Source organism: Jaculus jaculus, chromosome 1, assembly GCF_020740685.1.
Source record: "Jaculus jaculus isolate mJacJac1 chromosome 1, mJacJac1.mat.Y.cur, whole genome shotgun sequence".
Taxonomy (NCBI): Eukaryota; Metazoa; Chordata; class Mammalia; order Rodentia; family Dipodidae; genus Jaculus; species Jaculus jaculus.
The window spans coordinates 68963312-68985972 of record NC_059102.1 but is presented as its reverse complement, the minus strand read 5'-3'; positions in this window follow the sequence as shown (position 1 = coordinate 68985972).

Here is a 22661-nt window from a genome sequence, read left to right as displayed (position 1 = left end):
TTATAGCTTTTCTATATCATTGAAATACATGCTAAATTGTTTACTTGAGACATTACTCTCTTTTATAACCTATCCATTCATTAGCTGTTATTAACTGTCTCTTTAGTGCTGCATTTACTCTGTGATACAGATTGGAGTGTGATGGGTTCCTTTCTTCATTGCTCTCTACACATTTGTTTTACCCTTCTTTATTTTATTGTTATCTGAGATATGACATGATTTACATTCGTAAAGATTCTTAGAATGTTATTTATTTATTTGCACATGTGTGTATGTGCATGCGTGTATGGGTGCACTGGGGCCTCTTGCTGCCATCTCTCCAGTCCCTACATTTTAAAAAAATAAGACTTGATTTGTGCTTTAACATATAATAAATCCTGCAGAATGTTCCATGTGATCAGGAGAAGGATGTTTCTCCTGATGTTGGGTGAAATGTTCTATGAATGTCTGCTATGTTTATATGCCTCTAGTGTGATAATATCCTATCTGCATAAGTCCATTGTGTAAATTAGGATACTAAAGCCCGCAACAGAACTGCATAAGAAACTATCTTTCCCTTTGGTTATAACAATAGTTACTTTATATGTTTGAGTAGTCCTGTGTTGAGTATATGTGTGTGTGTGTGTATGTATTTACAAGTGTTATATCTTCTTTCTGAATTGTTCACTTATCTATATATAAGGGCCTTTGTTTCCAACAATAATTGATTTAAAATTTGCTTTATTTGATATGACTGTTGCTAATCATGCTTACTTTTGATTTCTATTTTATGTTATACCTTTTAACAACTCTTCATTTTTCAGTCTGAATGTATCTTTACCAGTAAATGGAGTTCCTTAAAAGTAACATATAGATATGTCTTCTTTTATTAGTTATGGACATACTCAGTATGTAAAGAGTACATGCTGGTACTCTCCTTTCCCTCTTCCCTGCCCCCACAAAAGGACCCTCTTCATTAGGGATGCCCATCATCCTCATGGGGATTGTAGGTGGTGCATTGTGGGGGAAGCCATCAATTATGGGAAGAGGCATTGTCTCTGTGCATAATGCCCCAACTTGTGGCTCTAACAATCTTTTCATCCCCTCTTCTGAGAAATTCCCTGTGCCATGTTGGGTTTGTTTTAAGTCTACTTCAGTGATGGGCACTTAAGAGTCTCTGCATCTCTGATTTGATAGGTGTTGTGTCCTCATGCCTTTTTTATTTAACTTAATTCAATAAATCTATATCTTTTGATTGGTAAATATGATTGAAGTTCTGTACATCCATGTATTTTCATGATATACAAATACTCAATCAATCATGCCATTTTTCTTTATTTACAGCTTATGACTCCATTTATTGAGTAGATGAATCCCTTAGGTTCTACTTAGCTCAGAAAGAGTATATTTGCTCACCATAGTATCCGTGAATGGCAAGAGTTTTCATTGGGGGGTGGGGGAGATATTTGTTTGTTTGTGTCAGGACTTTGAATAAACCATACCTTTCACTTGTGGTCTTTAAGGTTTCTTCTCCGAAATCTAACGTAAGTCTAATATGTATTCCCTTATAAGTGATTATGTATTTCTCTGGCTATTTTTAGAATTCTCTTTGTCTTGAGCCTTTGACAGTTTAATTAAAATATTTCTCAGTGATGATCTTACTAGTTTGAACCTAGTTCTAATTGTTTCAGCTTTTGGTATATGAATGTATCTTTTTGAATATTTTGGATGTTTTAGCTATGATTTTTAAAAATAGATTTAATCTTTTTTTCTTCTGAAATTCCCATCAGTAATAAAATCTCTTTGCTTAATGGTTATTAATGGTAAGATCTTCCTCACATTATTGTATTGTTTTTTGCCTTTTAATGTTTTACTTAATATATCCTCATAAATTTCATAGGCTTTTTTCATTCTTCTTAATTCATTTTTTTTCTTTTTGAAACTATGTTAATTCAAAAGCCCTGTACTTGAGCTCAGAAGTTATTTCTTACTATCCTACTATATTGTATAAACTCTTCATTGTATTTTTATTTCATTGATTCAAGTCTTAGCTCTACAATTTCTGATTGGTTTCTTTTTGGGATTTCTATCTCTTTGTTTAATTTTTATATCTTTAATTCATTTTCCCATTTGTTAATATTATTTATCTGTTTTCTATTATATGCTATTGAGTTACCTTAGTGTCACTATTTTGAATTCTTTCTTGGTCATTCTATAGCACCCTTTACACTGGCATCTATGTATAGAGAAATATTGCTCTCTTTAGAGATAATCATGTTTTATTCCATGCTTTCATATGTCCCACATTGGTGTCTGTGCATCTGGCATAACAGTTACCTCTTCCACCTTTATAGACTAGTTTTGAAGGAAAGGTTTATTTAGATGAAATTTAAGAAATCAGTTAGATAAATGTTTGACTTTGGTTATAGGTGCTATCTGTTTGATTTCTTGTGTTTTGGTTGATGTCAGCAGTGTTTATGAGTGTTGCAATAGTTTAGACTATGGTAATTCATGAAAATAGTTGTATGATTTGGAGTTAACAGATTTTTTCCAAAAGCATGTTTTTGGTGCCTCACAAGTACTGATGCTAAAGGGGTTTGTGGCAGCAGCTGCCACAGTCATAGAAGTGTGAGATATGAAGAAGCTCAGTTCCCTTGGGGCTTCCCCCTTTTCTTTCTAGTGAGCATTTGTAGTGCCAGGGCTTGCTTGGGGTTAGTGAACTGGTAAATTTGTTTCTGGAGGTGTGGGATACAGTTATGGTCTTTTACAAGTTCCAAAGAATGGGTATGGATGATGTTGGAATCTTAGTACCAGCAGCCATAGCCTTAAGGTTTTTTGTTAGGATTCATAGTGCTCAACATATTTGTAGATGTTTTCCACTAATACCTGACTTACAGTGTACTTAGCACCCACTTTAGTGGGTGTTGACAAAATATATATTGTTATATGAAAAAAGTGCACTATTGCAATGGTTTCTGACACCGCTGTACTTCTGAAGAACCTCTCAGAGCCCCAAATGGTATACATTTCAGCATTTTCTACTAGAAGAACCTCAGGCCCATCCCTCTCTGTCTCTACTTATACCTGCTGCATGGGACTCTGCTTTAGCTTAGCAGGTTACTCTTCCAGTTGTATTTTATTTGAAGATATACTTTTCTGTTAAATTAATTTTGAAAGGCACTACCTTGAGTAACATCTGACAAATAGCTACTGTTCTTTCCAATGCCATATATCTCATTTATGCAGACATTTTACTTGATTATTTACTTGCATGCCATGTTGCTAAGTTATTTCTTGAAGGTAAGGTTGATTTTAAAATGAGAACATTAAGCTGGAGAGATAGCTCCATGGTTATACATGCTTCCTAAACAAGCATGAGGGCCTTATGGAGTCCTGAGACTGCCTGAGTTCAAATCTCCAGATCTCAAATAAGACAACTTGGTAAGGACACATACATATTTGGTCCTTTATGGCATGTTAACATGCACACACATAAAAAATATTTTAAATGATAATATTGTTCAAGATTTCAACTGGTTAAGTATCTAAACATTTGAAAACAGGACAAAGTCATCTTAAACTAAAGAGTAGTAGAATTCCATTAAGCATGTCATCAAAGACCAAGAAGTTTCGTAAAATACTTTGGGGCCACATGGCAAAAAGTATAATGAGATAGTCAAGGTACTAAAAGGCATGATTAAAGCCTAATCACAGACCACCAGTGAGATCCTGGAAAACTCCTGCTGCTGCACTGTCTGTTTTTATAACTGCAGGATCTCTCTTTAACAACTGAGAAAAGCAGTGTTACAGTAGCTGAAGGTGATTCCATGTGCTGGCAGATTGTTCTTGTCTATTACCAACACTTATGGGTTATACTCTTTAGTAATGCCATGAGAAAATTAGATATATACCCTGGCCTGTAAGGGCATAACCACACACATACAGAATAATTATATAGATATATAAATCATGCACTGATAAAGTAGCTGTATTCCAATGATAACTAAATACATTCTCATTTCAAGGTCTGCCCACAACATAGATGGTTTTCAAAATTAATGGAAGGTCTGAAATTCTTCTCAGAACTTTAAGTCTTTTACTAAAGACTTCCCATGGTTTGAACGTAAAATATCCCCATTGCCTCATGGGTTTGAATGTTTAATCTGTAGTTGGCAGCACTGTTTGGAAAGGTGGTGAGACTTTAGGAGCTGGAGCTTTATGGGAATAGTGTTATTAAGGGTAGGCTTTTGGGCATTATAGTTCAGTCCTGTTTGTCACATTTAGTTCAATCTCTACTTTCACCCTGCTGATGTAATGATGTGATTTCTGGCTGTCTCCTGCAATGCTTTTCTTGCCATAATGAAACTTCCTTTGGGAACTCTAAGCCAGAAATAAATCCTTTCCTTCCATAAGCTGCTTCTGGTCAGGTGTTTCATTTAATCAACAGGAAGGCAATTGCTACCAGATTCAAAAAAAAATAATAATAATGTGTGGTGAAATTTTATTATCTTTAGAGGAAATAAGTATTTTTTAAATTTTATTTTATATATAATGTAACAGGTTATACATTTATTTATTTATTTATTTTGGTTTTCCAAGGTAGGGTCTCACTCTAGCTCAGGCTGACCTGGAATTCACTATGTAGTCTCAGGGTGGCCTTCAATTCATGGTGATCCTCCTACTTTTTCCTCCCGAGTGCTAGGATTAAAGTGTGCCACCATGCCCAGCACTTATTTATTTATTTTAATTTTTATTTTATTTATTTGACAGAGAAAGAGGTAGAGAGAGAGAATGGGTGTGCCAGGGCCTCTAGCCACTGCAAATGAACTCCAGACACATGTGCCCCCTTGTGCATCTGGCTAACATGTGTCCTGGGGAATCAATCCTGGGTCCTTTCGCTTTGCAGGCAAATGCCTTAACTGCTAAGCCATCTCTTCCACCTAGGTTATACTCTTTTATCCTCTTGCTGGCTTCTGTGACCCTGGTAGTCTTCCTCAGCAGGATTAAGATATTCATTGTAGGGCATGAAGGTCTTAGTCAGTACTTGTGAGGTAGCTGAGGGACCATGTCTCAAGTTATTCCTACATACTCTGAGACTCTTAGAATCTTTCTGACCTCTCTTCAACAATATTCACTGAGGTATGACAGGCCTGTTGGCAGTCTGAATTAATGTTGAGATCTCTGTAGCCTCTGGATTTCTGCTTTGATAGGTTTTTATTGCTCCCCATGTCAGTCACCACCAACCTAAAGCTGGTATTCAGACTAGTTGTAAGAGCAGGACTCGTGCTACCTCTTCCTCTGCAATTTCTCCTGAGCCCCAGAAGATGTGGTGGAGGTGGCAAGTGTCATGGTGGACAGTCAGCTGTCTTCTTGTCTGGATGGATCATGTCTATCCTCTGTTTACTCAGCCATTTTTAAGATAAAACTGATTCGCCAAGCAAGAGTGAGAATAGCTTGGGTTAATTGGGATATGCAAAGTTATTTGAAAGAAGTTTTGGTGTGAAAGCCCATTCTACTTCTCCAGAGAGCAGTCCAGGATTCTCTCTAAAGCATGAGTTTCCTGAGCATGGCATTCTGCCTTGATTTCCTATACCAGGTATGCATTATCTCCAACTGAGTGGGCTTCATGTCCAATCAGAGAACAGCTGGTTACCCACAGAAGCTGTATGTCATATTGCACAAGTGTGTACATCTTGTCTAGCTGGTTGATTCCATAGTCCTCAGAGTCCTCTGTTTATTCATGCTGTTCATGACTGTTGTCCTCCAGTGGCTCCTATAAGACTCCACATTGTTGGGAGCCACAGCTCTCTTTGACCTTGGAAGCTAAGGGTGATCTCTAATCTCCTAATCATAACCATTGTTTAGTATACAGCCTAGATAGAGTAAGCACCTGATCCTAACCATTGTTTAGCATACAGCCTAGGCAGACTGGGTGCCTGATAGAGGGATTAACCTGGATTAACCCTGGTGAAATTTACCTTAGGCATGTAAGCATTGTCAAAAAAGTTCTATCTTCTATATATAAGCGTTGTCTGCCTGAATAAAGCCAAGCCTTGGTCAGAACTTGTCTTGGCTTCATTCCTTGTGTTCTTGTCTCAGGTTCATTCCTACTCCCTCCTTCAAGGCCTGTTTCGATCTTTGTGCTGCAGGCTGGCACACTACATCACTATGAACCTAGTCAGGAGGGAGCTAGTATCCTTTTCATTTCCAGCATGGTGTTCCAAAGTCCTATGATTGTAGATTGTGGTGCCTTTAGCAATAAAGTCTTATCTTTCAGTATTGGCAGGAAATCAACTCATTTGGTAGTGTCCTACATTGTTTTGGGGACGTCATGAGTCTCCCTGGCCAACATCTCACTGTGAGAGGTAACTCAGTTCTGCGCTTGGGGTGTACCAACCAGAGTCCATGGTTTAAAGGTTAATATACTTTCACCTACTGTACTCCTTCTCACTTTATTGCTGGTTATATCTTGTAGAATGCTAGTCATAATGAGGGTTTCTATGGAACTGATTCATGATGTCTTGATTTTTGTGTAATTGCCTCCCCATCCTCCCACACCTACCCCATAAGCCCCTCCTGCTCCTGATGTTTTGTCACCCACAACCTATCAGGTAACTCCTCCTCTCTTCCATCCTAATTTCTTCTTAGGTCAAATTCTAGTTTTGTGCCCATATTCCTGGTGTTTACTATAATTTTCACTCATCTCCAATCAATCCCTGTTTAGACACACAGATGACAGAATACACATGGTACTTGTCTTTCTGATCCTATGTGACCTCACTTAGCATGATTTTTTTCCAAGTCTTTCTGTTTTCTGGCAAATTTTATTATTTCATTTTTCCTTACAGAGTAAGGAAAGGAAAGAGCACAATTCCATTGTGCATATATATGTACCACATCTTCATTACCATTCATTTGTTGATGAGCATCTGGGCTGATTCCAGTTCCTGGCTGCTATAAATGAAGCCTAAGTAAAAATAGTTGAGGATGTGTCTCTGTCTTTAGAGTATAAGCCCAAAGGAGGCATAGCTGGATCTAATGGTGGTTCTATCTTCAGCCTTTTTGAGGAGTCTCCACACTGATTTCCATAGTGACTGTATAAGTTTTCACTCCTCTCAGCAGTGGATGAGAGTTCTTTCCTCACACCCTTGCAAGCATGTGCTGTCACTTGATTTTTTTTTTTTTTTATGATTGCCATTCTGCTTGGAGTGACATAGAATCTCATAATTGTTTTAAGATGCACTTCCCTAATGAGTAAAAATGTTGAACATCTCTTTAGGTGATTAATATCCATTTGAGTTTGTTCCCTGAGAATTATCTGTTCAATTCCCTGCCCCATTTTTCTTTTGAGTGGATGCTTGATTTTTTTTTATTATTATTTAGGTTTTAGAGTTCTTTGTAGATCATACATATTAAACCTTTAGTGGAAGTATGGTTGTTGAACATTTTCTCCATTTGAGTGGGTTGTCTATTAACTGTGTTAATAAGGTACTTATCTATTCAGTAGTTTATTTTCATTAAGTCACAGTCGTTGAGTGTTTGGTATTTGTTGAGTATCCTCAGCATCTGTCTTCTCCATCTTAGTATTTATTGTCAGGCATACTATAGAAGCAGCACTCTTGTTGGTCTCCCCAATTCATCTATGGTTTCAGTTGGGCCTTGGCTGGAAGGCAAGGGGTGTTTTATCTCCTCAGCTCTCCCTACCTTCTGAACAAGAAAAACAGATGCTCTAATGGAGAGTGAAATCAGCATAGGTTAAGTAAGATGAGTGTTATTCATTTAGAGAGATATTGATGTATGTAACCCTTCTTCTAGCCAAAGACTACTGGGAACTTGACATTGGAAAGCATAACCTTAGTCTCCATAGGACTCTGACCTGATTCCAAGTTCCAGATATGAATTCCTTTCCACTGAACAGATCTCTTAGCCAATAAGAAAGCCATTGGTTACCCACAAAGGCTGTTTGCCACCATTGTGCTGGTGTGTACTTCTTGTCAGGCTGGTTGCTTCTGAGTAGCTTAGTAGCTCATACCAATTTTAACCACTTTCCAATATTAACTCATCTGGGCTGTCTGGGGACTGTCTCTCTTCCAGATTCCAACCAGGTCTCTCCATGTTCTGTGTCAGCAGCATATGGTTTCTTTATGAATAGGGTCTTACCCTTTACCTCAGGTGGGTAATCAAGTGCCTAGACAAAAGCCTGTTTTGTTTGGGGGACCTCATAGGTCTCTCTGATCAATACTTCAATTTGCATAACACCAAGTTCTGGCAATGGAAGTTATAGGTCAGAGACAAAAATTTTTAAGGTAGGCTTCATCCCACTCACTCCAGGGCTCTTATTATCAGATACTTTCCCTATACATCTATTGAGGGTTAAAAGTTTTAGTCTAACTTCAAGGAAAAAGGTTTGTATGGTACCAGTTCATTTTGGATTTAGTTTTATGTTTATTCCTCCCCTCTCCCCACCCCCAGCTTTTCTTTCCCAAACCCTTCCATTCCTATTGTTTGGGCCTCAAGATGTGTATCTGTTATGCCAGCAACTCAAGCTGATCCAGATTAGGAACCACAGATGAGGGATAACATGTGACATTTGTCTTTCTATGATTGTGTGTGTTCCCTATTGAGTATGATCTGTTCTAAGTGCATCCATTTTCCTACAAATTTCATTGTACTATTTTTTTTTTCTTTTACTGCTGGGTAGCATTCCATTGTATTAATGTATACACTCCTTCATTAGCCATTCATCCAGTGATGAGCACCTGATTGATTCTGGTTCTTACCTATTATGAATTGAGCAGCTATAAAAACGCTTCAGCAAATATCTCTGCAGTGAAGCATAGAGCCTTTAGGCTACAAGCCAAGTAAGGAAATAACTGGGTCAGTGGGTAGTTCTATGTTCATCTTTTTCAGGAATCTCCATATTGATTTCCATAGTGGTTATACAAGTTTGCATTCCCACCAACAGTGAATGAGGGTTTCTCTTTCCCTACTCCTGTGCCAACAACTGTTGTCATTTGATTTTTAATTAGCATTTCCCTAATTGCTAGAGATGTTGAATATTTTTATAAGTGTGTATTTGCCATTTGTATTTATTCCTCTGAAAACTCCGTATTCAGTGTTCTACCCCATTTTTTGAGTGGGTAGTATGATTTTTTTATTGTTTAGTTTTTTGAGTTCTTTGTTGGTTCTAGACATTAGACCACTGTCAGTGGTATAGCTAGTAAAAATTTTCTCCCATTCGGTTGGAAATCTATTGGCTCTGCTTATGTTATATTTGTCTCTTCAAAATATTTTTAGATTCATATGATACCATTGGTTGATTGTTTAATTTCCTGTGCTACTGGTGTATTGTTCAGGAAGACCTTCCCACTCCTATGTCATAGAGAGTTACTCCTACTTCTTTTCCAGTAGTTGTATTTCAGGTCTTACATTGAGGTTTTTAATCCATTTAGATTTGATTTATGTGCATGGTGAAATGAGTGGGTCTAGTTTCATTTTTCTACATGTGGTTAGCCAATTTGCCCATTTGTTGAAGATGTTGTCTTTCCTCAAGTGTACATTGTTGACACTTTTGTCAAAGATTAAGTAGCTATAGTTACTTGACCTAAGGGCTAGATTCTGTTCCATTGGTCTATATGTCTTTTTTTATGCCAGTACCATGCTCTTTTTGCTATTATGGCTTTGTAATATAGCTTTAGAGCAGGTATGGTGATGCCTTCAGAAGCGTGCTTTTTTTTTTTTTTTTTTTTTTTTTGCTGAGGACATTTTTAGTTATCCAAGGCCTGCTGCCATTTTATATGGATTTTGAGATCATTTGTTCTATCTCTGTGAAGAATGATGCTGGGATTTTTATTGGTATGACGTTAAGTCTTTATATTGCCTTCTTTATATTGCCTTTTGTAGAATTGCCACTTTCAGAATATTAATTCTACCTATCCAAGAGCATGGGAGGTTTTCCATCTCCTCATGTTCTTTTTAGTTACTTTCTTGAGTGTTTTTAGATTTTCACTATATAGCTCTATCACATCCTTGGTTGGTGTTATTCCAAGGTTTTTGATTTTGTTGTGGCTCTTGAAAATGGAACAGTTTTGCTGATTTCTTTCTCTGTAGATTTGTCCTTTGCATATCGAAAGGCTACTGATTTTTCTGTGTTGATTTTTTATCCTGCCCCTTTGCTAAAGGAATTAATCACCTTTAGAAGCTTTGAGTTTTAGGCTTTCTGGTCATTTATGTATAGGATTATGTCATCTGCAAATAGGGCTGATTTGAATTTCTTTCCACTTTTTTTTTTTTTTTTTTTTTTTGGTTTTTTGAGGTAGGGTCTCACTCTGGTCCAGGCTGACCTGGAATTAACTCTGTCATCTCAGGGTGGCCTTGAACTCATGGAGATCCTCCTACCTCTGCCTCCCGAGTGCTGGGATTAAAGGCGTGTGCCACCACGCCCGGCTTCTTTCCACTTTTTAATCCCTTTTTCTTCTGTCTTATTGCATGGGCTAGGGCTGTGCGGTTCAATTTAATCCCTTCCATGATGGAGTACATATGGGTTCCATGCTTTCTTGGGCTTTGTACTTTTTTGAGCCTCCTCTAGTTTATGTTATTGTGACCTTCTTATAGCCTCTTGAGATTGGTTGTTTGATTCTTCTGTGTGGAATATTCCCTGAAATAGTCTCTATAGTTTGACTTTGTGTTTATATAATCATAGAGCTAAGGTTTGTCATGGAAAATTTTCCTTTCAGTATCTATTATGAGGGATACTTTCAATAGGTACAGTAGTTTGGGATGGAAGCTATAGCTTTTCAGACTTTGAAGAGCTCCATTCCAGGCCCTTCTGGATTTAAGTGTTTCCATTGAGAAATCTGAGGTAATTCTTATGGAGTTGTCTTTGTATATAGTAAGTTGTTTCTCTCTTGCTGCTTTTAACACTTTATCTTTGTTTTCATTGTTTAGAATTATAACTGTGATGTACCTTGGAGAGTTTCTTCTTTGGTCCTGGCTGTTTGGTGTTCTGTGAGCTTCTTATATCTGGATGGGGCTCTCTTTTGCAAGACTGAGAAAATTTTCTTCAATGATTTTGTTGAATGTGTTCTCTATGTTTCTGGCCTTTATTTCTTCCCCTTCTGGTATACCCATGATATGGATATTTAGTAGTTTTAGGTAATCCCACAGTTTCCTACATTCTGTTCACATGATTTTTTGAATTTAGCAGTTTTTGGACTCCTGGATCATTTTCTTCTGCTTTGTCTTCCAGCTCTGAGCTGTCTTTCACATGAGTGATTTTCATAGTGAGGGCTTTTAGAGTTTTTAAAGTTCCATTTGATTTTTGTTTTCTGTTGTGGTTTTTGCATCATGTCCATCAATTTTTTGATGCTCCGTGGAATTTATCCTTGCATTTTATCATGTCTTCATTAAGCTTAATCAGCTGGATATTGACATCCTCTATTTGTTGACTCACCTTCAATTTCTTTATCTCTCTTTTGAGGCCTCTCTGATTTTCTTCAATTGAGTTAAGAGTTGTGACAAAAGCTGTGTGCTTTAAGAGACGATTCTGCTCAATTCCATTTGTGTGATTGTTGGGTTTTAATGATTTGATTCCAATTCAGCAATTTGCTTGGACAGGGTCACATGGCTTGTTTTATTTTCATTTTGGGATTCAATTTCTATTGTTTTCTTTATGATTTCATTGGAGGCTTCCATTGTTGGAAAAGGCATCTCAGAGATTGCTGTTTTCTGGTGTGTGTGTGTTACAGTCTACACATATTGGGGTAAAAGTCTTAATTTATTAAAGCGGGAAGCAAATATTCGTCATTGTGGGATCTTCTGTAAGTGTTCTGTTTTAAATTTGAACTGGATTGTAATAGAATGGGGTTATAACTACAGATGCACAGAAAATGGAGGTTGCAACTGCAACAAGGGTACCTAAAGAACTGGAAGTTGAGGAAATAAGATCTCAGGTCTATTCACTCTGCTTTCATGTACTCTTTAACCCAATAGAATAAGGAGTTACAGTACAGGAGCTGGGAAGCTAGGGAGTCAGGAGCAGAAAGCCTGCTCCCACAGTGGCCTATGCACCCTCAGACTCAGGGGAACAAGAAGTTGAGGATCCATAGGCCAGTCAGATAGGAATCTGGAGCAAAAATACCCTACTTCCACAGCACAATGCAGAGCAGCAGGATACCATGGCCATGAAACTGGGAAGTGGGGAACTAACTGGAAGCTCTGGCCAACTCATTTTGCCTGAAGTGTTCTTTCTACTTAGTATACCTTTGGCTATCCACAGCCTTTTGTACTTCTATATGAATTTAATTTTTTTTTTAATCTAACTGTGAAAAAAGTAGCTGGGATTTTGATAGGAATTGCATTGAATCTGTATGTATGTATGTATGTGGGATGGCCATTTTAACAATATAGATTCTTTTGATCCATAAGCATGGAAAGTCACTCCACATGTTCATGTCTTCCTCTAGTTCTTCTTTCTTTCTTTTTTTTTTTTTTTTTTTGTTGTTGTTTTAACTGTGCATGTTTTTACTTCCTTTTTTTTTTTTTTTTTAGGTAGGGTCTCAATCTGGTCCAGGCTGACCTGGAATTAACTGTGTCATCTCAGGGTGGCCTTGAACTCATGGCAGTCCTCCTACCTCTGCCTCCCGAGTGCTGGGATTAAAGGTGTGCACCACCACGCCCAGCCAAGTTTTTACTTCCTTGATTGGAGATATTCCAAGGTATTTGATTTGTTGTATGGCTATTGAAAATGAGATAGCATTCCTGATTTCTTTTTCCACATTATTCTCATTGATATATGCAAAGGGTAGTGAGTTTGTGTATTGATTTTATACTCTGCCACTTTGCTGAAAGGATTAATCACATATAGGAGTTTTAGGGTCTCATGTATAGCATTATATCATCTGAAAATTAGGCTTTGTTGACTTCTTCTGTTCCAAGTTGTATCCCTTTTATTTTTTCTCTTGTGTTATTGATCTAAGACTTCAAGTACTATTTGAATAGCAGTGCTGAGAGTCGTTACCCCTAAGTTGTTTCAGATGCTAATAGGAACGTTCAGAGTTTTTCAACCCATTTAGTATGATATAGGCTTTAGGTCTGTTGTGTATTAACTTTATTATGCTGAAACATGGTCCCTTCATCACTATCTTCTTTAATGTTTTAATCATGAAAGGATGTTAAATTTTGTTGAAGGACTTTTTCTGCATCTATTGATATGAGCCTGTGGTTCCTGACTTTTAATCTGTTTATGTGATGTATTATGTCTATAAATTTATATAGGTTGAACCCACTCTATATCCCTGGAATGGAACTGATTTGATTGTGGTGGGTGATGCCTTTGAATTCAGTTTTCAAGTACTTTATTAAGAGTGTATGCATGTAAATTCATCAGTGATATTGGTCTGTAATTCTTTCTTGTTGTGTCTCTAGTTTTTGTAATGTAATACTGGTTTCATCAAAGGACTTAGGGATTGTGGTCTCCTTTTCAATTTTGTAGAATAATGAGAAAAATTGACTTTAGATTTTCAACGAATGTTTTATAGAAGTCAGTAGCAAAGCTGTCTGGGCCTAGACTTTTGTTGGTATTGTTTTGGGGAGGCTTTTAATTACACTCAAACTCACCTATTCAGGTAGTTTATCTTGCCTGGGTTTAGTTTTGCTAGATAGTATAAATTAAGGAATTCATCCATTTCTTCCATGTTTTCTAACTTTGTTGAGTATAGATCATTGAAATATGTCCTGGTGATTCTCCCAGTTTCTCTGTGGTCAGATGTAACATCTCTCTTTTCCTTTCTGATCTTGTTGATTTGAGCCATCTTTTTCTTTTTCCCCCTTTTCATCAAATTTGGTAGGGTTTTTATCAATCTTGTTTACTATTTTAAATAATCAGCTCTTTGATTCATCATTTTTTAATTTTTTTATTTCCAATTCATTTATTTCTGATCTTGCCAATTTGTTTATGACTGGTACTATTGGGTTTGAATTATTCTTGTTTTTCTAGTGCCTCTAGCTGGATGGTTGTTATTGACTTGAGCTCTTTCTATTTTTGTAATGAAGTCATTTAATTCTATAAACTTCCCTCTTAAGAGTACTTCATTGTGTTCCATAACTTTTTGGTATGTTGTGTTTTCATTATTATTCAACTCCAAGTATTATTTTAATTTCTTTTTTTATTTCTTTGACTACCATTATTTAATAGTGAGTTGTTCCACGGCCAGGTATTAGTAGATTTTCTGTTGTTTTCCTTGTTGTTAATCTCTAGCTTTATTGCATTGTGGTCTGATATGTTATTAAATTTGTTGAGAAATGCTTTACATCCCAATATATGATCTACTTTAGAGAAGGTTCTGTGGGATGCTGAGAAGTATGTATACTCTGTGAAATTAGGGTGGAATATTCTGTACATGTCTTTTAAGTCCAATTGATCTATGGTACTGTTTAACTCCCTTATTTTATGGTTAATTTTCTGCTTGGGTGATCTCAAATTATGATAATTAATTATTAAAATCTTCTACTATAATTGTGATTTCTGCTTTATTATCTAACAGAATTGTTTTATAAAACTCTGTGCACCTGTGTTTGGTGCATATAGGTGTGTGATTGTAGTATCCTCTTGTATTGTTCCTTTGATGAGTTTAAAGTAGCCATCTTTATCTCTTTTGAATATGTTTAGTTTGAAGTCTATTTTATCTGATACCAATATAGCCACCCCTGCTTGTTTCTTATTTTCATTATCCTGGGCTATCTTTCCCCATCCTAAAGTGATATCCATCATTATTGGTAAGATGGTTTTCCTGTAGACAGAAAATGGATGGGTCCATTTTTCTGATCCAGCTTTTAAGCCTGTGTCTTTTGATTGGGGCATTGAAACCATTGATGATTAGAGTTATGACTGTGAAAAACTAGGTAATCCTTTTCAGGTTGGAGGCTTTGTGAATCTTGGTGGTTTTTTTTTTTTTGAGTTTATATTTTCTCATGTCTGTTCTACTCATGGTTGTTATTTTTCTCTCTAGTAGACTCTTGGATGTGATTGTTTTATTCAGTTTGGGTTATTCTATATAATATTCTCTGTAGGATTATCTTAGTGCTTATATAATTGTATAAGTGGCTTTTCTCATGGAAAGTTTTTCTTCTCTCTCTCTCTCTTTCTCTCTCTCTTTTTTTCTCTCTCTCTTTGCTTTTCAAGGTAGGGTCTCACTGTAGCTCAGGCTGACATGGAATTCAGTATGTAGTCTCAGGGTGGCCTGGAACTCATGGCCATCCTCCTACCTCTACCTCCTAAGTGCTGGTATTAAAGGCGTGCCTGGCTGGAAATTTTTTCTCCTGTATTTGATTGTAAGGGATCATTTTTCTGGGTATGTACAGTATTTGGGGTCTGTAGCCATTGTCTTTTAGGATTTTAAATGCTCTATTCTTGTCCCTTCTGGCTGCTAGAGTTTCTGTTGAGAAATCAGAGATAATTCTGATGGATAGAACTTTGTAAGTGACAACATACTCTTGCAGCTTTTATTAATTTTTTAAATTTATTTATTTGACAGAGAAAGAGGGAGAGAGAGTGAGAGAATGGGTGTGCCAGAACCTCCAGCCACTGCAAACAAATTCCAGACATGTACACCACCTTGTGCAGCTGGCTAACATGGGTACTGGGGAATCAAACCTGGGTACTTTGGCTTTGCAGGCAAATCCCTTTACCGCTAAGTCATCCCTCCAGCCCACAGCTTTTAAAACCCTTTCTTTCCTTTCAGTGCTAAGAATATTGACTATAATGTGATGTAGGAAGCTTCTTCTATGTCCCTGTCTAGTTGGTGTACTGAGCACCTCTTGGACTTTGTTTTGTGACGCTTGGGCAATTTTTTTCAATAGTTTTGTTAAAGATGTTTTCTATGCCTTAGGCCTGTATTTCTTTCCCTTTTTGTATGCCAATGATGAAAATATTTGGTCTTTTAAGGTATCCCATATTTTCCTCATATTCTGTTCACATTTTTGGAATTTATCGTTTGTTTTGATCTACTGGACTATTTCTCTGTCATGTCCTCAATTTATGATAGTCTATCATCCAGATGGTCTACTTTGTTGGTGAAACATTTTGGGGAGCCTTTAAAAAGGCTTTTAAAATGTTGTCTATTACTCTTTTTTCAGCATTTTTATCTCTTTGTGGAATTTCAATTTCAATTACACTTTTTTTTTTTTTTTTTTTTTTTTTTTTTTTTTTTTGGTTTTTCAAGGTAGGGTCTCACTCTAGCTATGGAGTCTCAGTATGGCCACAAACTCATGGCGATCCTCCTAACTCTGCCTCCTGAGTGCTGTGATTAAAGGCATGTACTACCATGCTTTGTTCAATTTCACTTCTTGATTAGACTTGTTGTTTTTTAGAGTTCCTTCTTGCATTTGATTAAATCTTCATTGAGTTTTTTCACAGCCCATTGAAATATTTTTTGATCTCCTTATTTTCCTTTATCCTTTTATCAACTTCTTTTTTATTCTATTCATTTTTTTCAAATGTGTATTGAACTCTTTGCTGATTTGTTTCCATTGACTTCAGCCTTGCTTTGAGTTCATTCTTGAAATCTTTTTGCTGATATTCTTTGTTCAACCATGCTTTAAATTCTTTTGGGAGTTGTTTAGGTCAGTTCTCAACTAGTTCTTCCATGGAGGTAAGAAGCGTATATCTGGAGTGCAGGAGATCTTTTAGGGAGTCTCTTGTGTTACCATGTCCTGTAATCAAGGTCAATGGGGAACTACAACAATACAGGTAGGACAGGCTGATAAATGGCCAAGACCCTTCAGGAAGGAAGGTGTAGATTGCTCCTCCAGGCCAAGAAGCAAGATGTGCTAAGATTCCTGCTGAGGGTGGAGAATGGGTAGTATAAGAAGGTAGTTACGGGTTTGGAGAGATGGCTTACTGGTTCAGACACTTGCCTATGAAGCCTAAGGATGCAACTCTTAGTAAATCTACACTTAAATTATTAGATATTAAAGACTAAGTATTCCTTAAAGGACTTTTGTTATGCATTTGAGGGGCAAAGTAATACATTTCTAGTTATACAAGAGATAGTTACATCATGTTAGGTAGAATTATGACTTTGTCATAATCTGTACTTGGAAATTAAACATGATATAAGGAGATGAGTCTGATATCAAGTGTTATTGTTATTATTATTTTGTAGTTGTGACCATTAGATCATTTTTGACCATAGGAGCTCTTTCAATGTCCTTGACATAAACATTATTGTTAATGCTAGATGACCCAGGTGTGAAAGAGGTCATTTTAGATTATCTATCAGTGGCTTAGATTCTTTCCTAGGCTAAAAATATGCTTCTGGTCTGAATTAACACTCCACCATGCTTATGCTCATTGCAACCTTGAAATCCTGGGTCACTTAATGTTATATCCCATATAACTTCCTTCCTTTCATTGTACTTTGGGGTGGACTTGTGACAGTTAACTTTGTTGTCAACTTGACAAGATTAGGAAGGGAGTGATAGGTGGCCCTCTTGAGCACATCTATGACGATGTTTCCAGGAATGATTAACCGAGTGATGATGTCCTACCTCAGGGCTCGTAGCCCTTCCTGTGGGGGACTATACGTAAGGAAGCTCCAGGAGAACAGCAGCATTCTTTTTGCCTGGATCCCCTTGCTGCTCAATTTTGTGTGCTTCTGTCATTCATTTAGCCTCATGGACTAAATAACTCCAAGGTCCTTTGCCTCTTCAGCCTGCATAGCACCTGGGGGACTGAGCAGCTACCAGAATCTTCAACTTTCTGGTCTGTGAACCACTGTTGTTGCACTGCCCAGCTGGCATCTTGTGAGCTAATTCAATCCTTCTTAAATATTCATTTTATTGGTTCTGTTCTTTCAGAGAACTCTGACGAATACATATGGAAATAAAACAAAAATTAAAAATAACAAACTCCCAAATTTGAACAAAAAGGTAGATTAATAAATTGCAAATGCAAGAAGAGGGTTATCTAGAAGTATATTTTCCTTATATACGTTGAATGTCTGATAGCTCTTTAGTCACCCTAGTCTGACCTACAGACATGAAAAAGAGCTTAATGTCCATCAGTGCCTAGATTTTCATATCTATCCTCCACTAGGATAAAATGGGGTTCTTAGCATATTTTTAGGTGAAATCAAGAAATCAAGGCAAGCATAAGAAGTCTCCTTTGGAAGTAGGAATGCTTTCTCAAGTAAGCTGCTTTTGAGAGGCTGATCAGAACTGGTTGCCTGTGAAAGGCCATGAGTCTACAATGATTAAAGAGAGTGAAATTTAATGTGTATGAAAATAAATCATTATTTACTATTGTGAGACAAATGACCATTGCCAAATTTTCATATCTTTTAAAAGAAAAATCTGTAATTAGAACAAACTTAAGAGCAAATATAAACTAACGCCAATTGCTTTAATTGATACATTTCCTCACTTTTATAAGGCAATTCAAATGATAAGTACAGACACAGCAATAGATTGTGAATTCTGCCTGTGATATAAGGAATGTTTTAAAAAATACACCAAGACTAGGCCTGCTGTACTAGAGGATAGAAGGCAGTTTGACTTTATGTCTGTGTCAGGCCCTCCTGCAGAACCTTCATTCTTCCCAATTATATTGTAAGCTGGAAGTCATATTTTTGTCTGCATTAATCCCCTTCCATCCATGTACCCATAACATCACCAACCTCTTATACCAATATCATTCTACCACTGCCCTTGTGACCATGACTTTAAAGGAGATGAAAGGAAAGAAGCTATATGGGCTAGAAGGTTAGGTGAACCAGGACATTACAGGGTGAAAATGTGGTAAGCATGGTGAGAGTATTAATCCAGACCAGATGCTCATCTGTTCTACACTGGAAAAGCATCTTAGTTACTCACAGATAATCTAAAATAAATTCTTTTAAGCCTGGTTCATGTAGCATTAACAATAATGTATTTGTCTATGGCATTTGGAAGAGCCATTTGATTAGAAATGAGCCAATGAGCACAACAACAGCAACAAGCTATCAAATAACATATTGAATATTCTTGTGTCATAAAATTTTATAAGCCAAACTGATATTAACTTCCACTAGCAAACCATTTTATAGAATACTTGCTCATGGCATAAGGTTAAAAAGTAGCTTAATCATGATGTTTTATTTATTAAGAGAACCAACATAGCATTCTGCTTTCCTCCAAATAATTGTGTAGCTTGTCAGTACTTTCTAGGCAAACACTACCAGGAACACCCCTGTGACTGAGTAAGCTGAGTTGGTTCCACACTGCATTGATGGATAATGTCCCCCATTCAGAATCATAATGCATACCAAGAAGAAGAAATTAGAAGAGATTTAAGAATATCTGGGATTATGTTAGGTGACTTTTGGTGTGGTTCAAAGTCTGCTGTGTTGCTCTAGAGTCTAGCTTGATATCAGGAGAGATCCTTTAATTTAGTATCTTAAAACATCTTATCTAAAAGGAGAAATTAAAGCCAGGCTAGGCTATATTCATAAAGAGTTGAAAACTACTCATTCCAAATAGGATAACAAATGTTTTCTAGTTATGGTTCTATGTGACTTTGATGTCTGTGCTTTCAAATGTAAAATTGGTCTCAATATTTGCTTTACTTCTGCTTTTTTTGATTTGAAGTTCACTCAACAGAGAATACCAGGATCTAGATGGCTGACAGTGGTCAAGCACCTCTGAAGTCAGGTGGTTGCTTCCTTCATTTTGGTAAAATAAAATAGCCAGAACTTAAGCCAAATCTGGAACTGTCTAAGGCACATATACTTTGGCTTGATTAAATTGTGTTTCTCATGGGTCTTATTATGGTCTGCATTTTAAATGTTCCTTGTAGTCCTATATATTAAATAAAGGTTTTATCCCCATCCCAAGAGACTATTGGGAGGTTAAAGAATCTTTGTAAGCAGGACCTACTTGAAGGAAACTAGGTCATTGGATGCATGCTCTTAAAGGGGTACTGGTATTCTAGCTGTGTGTTTCTCTCTGTCTCTCTCTCCCTCTCCTACCTGCTATGAGAGAAATCATGTTGTTACAACCTTGCTGCCATGATATTCTGCCTCCCCACAGACCCAAAAGTAATGAAGTCAAGTGACCATGGACTAAAACCTCTGACTAGGAAGCTGTATAACACAGCCTTTGTAATAGTTCAGCAAGGTGTCTGGGAAACAGGAAAAAGATGAGGAAGCTGATATTAGCTTAAAGATATTTCTTTGTATCTTCCCTGCCTTTACATGCAAAACTAGAATCTTAATTTATCATTTAGACATTGACATTTCCTCTCAAAAATTAGACTTTCCTGGTGCCTATAATGAAAATAACACTATCTTCTCTCTTGTTTTATAATGGGAAAATATTGTTGTCTGTGGTGATTGCTTTTTAGCATGAAAAATTGAAAATTTCATTTGATTAAGATAAAGAATAATATTGTACTGCCTTAGTGTACCAGGAAGTCATTTAAAGTGAGAACAGTAGGGGAGAGATCAGAGGCCGGAACTGCATTAGGTTTGCCATTTTATGAGAAATACTCATTTTCATGATTTATCAACAAAATTTATAGGAAAAAAATGTAAACTTGTTTTCCATGCACAGAGGAAACCCTTATATCTAAAGTCTTCATATATAATTTTGTTGTGTTGTATTTTTGATGACTGTATTTTGTTTTTTATGCTTCTGGTGTCTTTGGCAACTTTGTGAAATTTATGTTTAAGAGATACATATAAACTATGTATATTAATGAGATAGCTTTAATATTTCAATACATGTATAGATCATGCAATGTTTGAATCTGGCTAGCCATTTATATCCCCAAATGGTTATCAGGGTTTTGTATGATGAAAACTTTGAAGATCATTTCTTCTATTTGAAATGCATTGTGAATTATTATTGCTTACAGCCACCCTAAATATCACACCAGAACACCTTGCTTCAATATAACTATAAGTTAGTATCCATTAATCAGTCTGTCCTACCCCACACTCTTTGATAGAACTCCCTGACCTTTGGTAACTACCATTTTCCTTTCTGTTTCTATGATATCGTTTCTATTCCATGTATGAGTGAGATCATGCACTCCTTTTATTTCTGTGCCTGGCTTATTTCACTTAACACCATATTCTCTATTATGTTGTCACAAATGATAGAATGCTATGGATTTTGTAGTTCAATAGCATTTCCTTCTATCAATGCACTTATATTGTTATATATTCATCATTGCATAAATGTACGACCTTGCTATATATTCAGCAGCTCAAGACATTGGTTGTTTAATTGCTTCTATCTCTTTAAATTTCTCTGTTGGAAAGAATATTGGAATTTTGTTTTGTGTTTTCTTGAAGCTCACTGAGTTTCCTTAAAATAGACACTTCAAGTGCTCTATCTGAAAGGTGTCCCTTGCTGATTACTATCTGCTCACTTTCTAGCACTTATTAAGTGAGAACATGGTTTTCTGAGAGTGTTTGTTGCTTATTAGTATACAAGATAACCTACAAGGCCATCTGATGGGAGGTTGTCAGTGTGCCATCATTGTGTTTGTCCTGAGTGCAATCTAAGCCCAGTTGTGTCCCATATACATTTGATGTTTTGTTTAGAAAGAATAAGATACTAACTAAAAAGAATATGATGCCCCAAAGTCTTTATTTGAGACCATGGTTGCACCAAGTATTTATTCACAGTTACTGGATCATGATTAGGCTGCAGGATTTGCCTGGTCCTAGGAAATTACTGTGGAGGGACCAGCCCCAGGATGTTGCATTATAGCTATGTCCACCAGTGTGGCCATGCTTTGTCACACACATCACACTTAGACTACCAGGACCAGCACTATATTGGGATTAGGACCTAAACACATATTTCTGGGTGCTGTCTATTGCCAAAGTGGACTTATGGCTTCAGACGACTAGACCTGAAACTATACACAGGTGATTCTAGCAATAAACAAGAAGGGGAGATGCTAGGGTAGGCCAGTGTTGGGATGCACCAGCTTCAAACTCAGTTTGAGGGCAAAGTCTTGTGCTTACCCCACTGTCCTACATTCAGCAAATGGAGTATTGGTGGGGATACATTCCTTGCATTCAAGGTTCATGACAAGCTGTGTCACATGTAGGTTTCATAGCCCAAGGGCCTGCCTAGTGTCGGAGGTACTCTAAAGCTCACACTGCATGTAACAGTAAGGTAGGTTGAAACTCAAGTCTGTGCTTCCAATGTTCTGATCTGTGCCTGATCAGGAGCCTCTCTCTGTTATCTCTGGCCTACATATGGGACCTTTAGTTTTTACTGGGAGCTTGGTCTCCCATGGTAGGTCTGAAACCTGATAACAAGACAAAGGCCTTTGTTAGTTTTTATATCCTGCTTTCCAGCATATAAAGACTTCACTCCTATCCTCTGTCCAAAATTGGAAGACTATTGGCAGCTGCAGTCAGTCTTCTAGCCTGAGTGCATTGACTTACTGGTATGGTGTTATTTGCCCATTGTTATTTTTCCTCATGATGAGCATAGTCCCAAGATTTCAGTATAAGGCCAGGACTTAATTTTCTCTCACTCGTTGAAGTTTCTTTCTACTGGGTTTACTGAATCTAGAGAAAGAATGATAGTGGTTGCTTTTTACTTTCTGCTTTCATCAATGCATATATTCGTTCTGTTACAACAATAGCAACTACATTGGCCTCTTACTCGATTGCCTTAGTTCT